Below are 3,490 nucleotides of genomic sequence, written 5' to 3' on the forward strand. Positions count from 1 at the left end.
GTTTCCCGCAGGGCTATTTACACGTGAAGTGGCGATGCGTGTATGCGTGTGCACGTTTGAGAGAATTACTCGTGTGAATCAGGTTTGTGCCCAGAAAAAACGGCCAAAGAGAGGGATAGGGTAAATCTCATTTACTCATGTAAACGACAAAAAACACGGTAAAACCACACCCATTTTCACATGGAAACCCGTATTTCACGTGAAAATGTAAGTGAGCTTGTTTCTCCTTATGTGACACAGCTCTAAATATTGCAAGAGAACAGTTCAGTTGTTACTGAGGGTTCCAAGATGGCAGAAACTGGGCGGTTTTATGGTTAGGAGTGGTGTATTTCACCAATGATAATGCAGGCAGTTTTTTTTTTTATTGTTTTTAGCTGTGTGTCTGTCCTGTCATGCTGTATATCTCAAGTGGGTTTACAGTTCTGTATAAAACCATTTACAAATATACCATGAACGCTAAAAATTAAACACGAAGAGCTGTTTAAATGTCTGTAACTGAATTAATTCCTGTGCTTTTTTTGATCCTAGCTATGTCTGAAGACAACGCGTGTCTGCCCTCCATGTTAATATATATAGTTGGTGAACTGATGTCATGAGCCAGCTCGATCGCACAAAACAACACAGCAACATCCAACAAGTTGTTGCTGCCCTCTCAGAACTGACCAAATAAAATTGCAAATGAACGTATTGATTGTGTTTTATTTGTTTGCATCATTAATATTTAACACAACGGTAAATACAACACAACTTACAAGAAAGGAGAGAATCTCTGACAGGACGAGCCTCCTCAGATCGCTGCTGTCCAATTGAAACTGGTAGCTGAGGTAACCTTCCCCCTGTCTGTCTCACAGGCAGCCACTGATTCCTGAACACCAGGTTTTCCTCTAATAGAAGGGTTTTTTTCCTCTCCGCCGAGCGGATGGCCGACACGTAGCTTGTTCCACTAACCATCTATTTTTAGTTATTTTGTTTGTCTTTGTTGTCACTGTTTGTCTCTTCTTGCTTTTATGTTATACATTCACACACGGTCTTTGTCTGTCTTCACAGGTGCGGGTTCAGCGGGGAGCTGGTGGTCCATCTTTTTGGGGGATAGTGAGTCTCACTTCCCTGAACTAGAGTTACAGTAACTCTACAGGTTCTTCATGTGGTCAGAGGGGACGACCGGCCACACTATTCTTTTGCAGCTCATGTGCTATATTTTGCCTCAAGAAAGAAGACTGTCTTACTTCCTCCTTTATCCTCCTGGGACGTGGCCCTCATACTCTTAGTGCTCGAGTCCCATAACTAACAATTATTTCTGTTTTCAGATTCTTTTCTTCCTTACGTCAAGGATTCATATGAGCCGATTTGTCCTCTGATGGTCGACCCCGATCACTAACTGGGACACAGTCGCGAGGCAACGTCCATAACGACTCTCTGAGAAGTCACAGGACTCTGTGTTTTCAGGGGCCCGGAGGCCATTAGGGCTAGCCTTGACTCCATAGGGAAGACTCTCTCGGTTGGAGTCCTGCCCATCCTTTTCTCTCTCTCCCCTGTCTAGAGGCCGAGCCTCTAATCCTAAATTGCAAAAAACACTCCCTTCCTCTCGCAGTCCTGATTCCTGCCCTGTGAACTACAATATAATAATTTACCTTAAGGTTGTCATAGTTTAAATATTGCATAGCGCAGTTTGGGGGGCGTGTAGCTGGGGATCTCTAATTAGCCTCTAGGTCCCTATTTAAGCCTTGATCATTCATGCTCCAGCTTAAACGTCTTCATTTATATCTAAACTGTTGCCACACTCCTTTCACTGCAGGTCACTTCTCTGCACAGCGCTGATATTATCAGTTATTTTCCTACCTGTTTCAGTGATTCTTCTCATCATTCAGCTTCTCTATTTTTCTGCAGGAGCTCCAACGTTAGTCCTTCCTGCAACCGTCCAGTCTCTATTTCTTTTTAAATAAAACCTCATTTCTACCCGAATATTTATTCTTTCTTGATGTTTTCATTAAATAATTCTACCCGATTTTTTTAAAAAAAGCTTTCACCCGAATTTGGAAAAAAAATTTCACCCGAAAATCAGACGCTCTAGTTATATGTGATGACTGCCTCCGTCTACTATGCTGTGGCTAAATGGCCAGGCAGAACCCACGATTCAAGATTTATTCTTCAAAACAGCAGTGTGGGCACGTGCGAAGAAAATGGAGCCGTGACTACATTTACCATATAAGGCGATACAGGGGCGTTAAGATTTACTAACGCGTATTACTTAGAAATGTGCTTACGAATGCCTTATGCAAGATTGATAAATCAGAATTTAGTTGTGCGTACAAACAATTAATGTTTTTAAGCGCGATTGATAAGTATAGCCCGTGGGTCTTCAAAACCAGGATGGATGATGATGTTGAATGTAAATCCGCACCCGGAGGCTCTCCCGCACTGCCACTTGTACATGTGCAAAGTCAGGATCCTGGACATGTAGGTGTAGTTCCTGTTCAGCTCTGAGAATTTCTCCTCATGACAGTCTGGTAAATTTGACTAAAGACATGGGGTCCTTCGGCATCCTCTGCTGTGTAAAGAGCATCCATAATACTATTGTAAATATTATCAAAGGCTGTATGAAATTATATTTTTGAAAGCATTTATATAATTATGACAGAGAGAAAATAGACCTTGGTTATAAATCTCCCTAATTAAATATACAAATAAAATAAGATGGCTATTCTGATATTGGCTGCACGTTTTAAAATAGCCCTGGTATTAGTTTTGTTTAGGCTCTTTGGAAGTACAGAAGTTATAGACATTCACTTCTATACATACAGATGAAAGGATGTATGGACAGACATTAGCAATAACTTATGCTAAACAATGTTAAAACCAAGCTTTATGACAACTGGATAAAGACGTCTCCAGACATATGGAAGTGTGAAATATGTACAGTATGTATGACTGTATACACTGAGTATTTCATCATTGTTGTTTGTTTAATAGTGGACGGTGAACTTTATTTTTTCCAAAAAAAGGATTTCATTAAATACTTGAGTAAACATTTTTAAAACATGCCCCGCTATTTCTTTAAAGCCTGTCTACCGCATTTAATATTAAACTGATGTTGCCACTGATGGAAACAAACTAAAGTCACCTGATCAGTGGTCACTATTTAAGTTTGGTTGACACTGGCTCAGGTATGAATAAATAACTTGTTTTAAAGTACACCTCATTTTGGCCTGGACAGTATATCTAGTTAACAGGTCAAGGTAGATAGAAGTGTCCCACGTGCTCAGATTATAGGGCATTATACTGCTGGCAAACTGCGGTCCACATTATGAGGCTTTTAACCTGCTGTAAAGTATCAGTTTTAGCCTAACATCCAGCTTTCGACTGAGCCAAAGGCCCATCGAGTCAAAAGCATCTATGCTTTTATTCTCATGGTATTTTGTCATCACATATACAACAAACAAAGAAAGAAAGAGAAACTGGACAGTGGTACCTTCCTGCATGCTACCCATAA

Source organism: Acipenser ruthenus, chromosome 5, assembly GCF_902713425.1.
Source record: "Acipenser ruthenus chromosome 5, fAciRut3.2 maternal haplotype, whole genome shotgun sequence".
NCBI classification, from domain to species: domain Eukaryota; kingdom Metazoa; phylum Chordata; class Actinopteri; order Acipenseriformes; family Acipenseridae; genus Acipenser; species Acipenser ruthenus.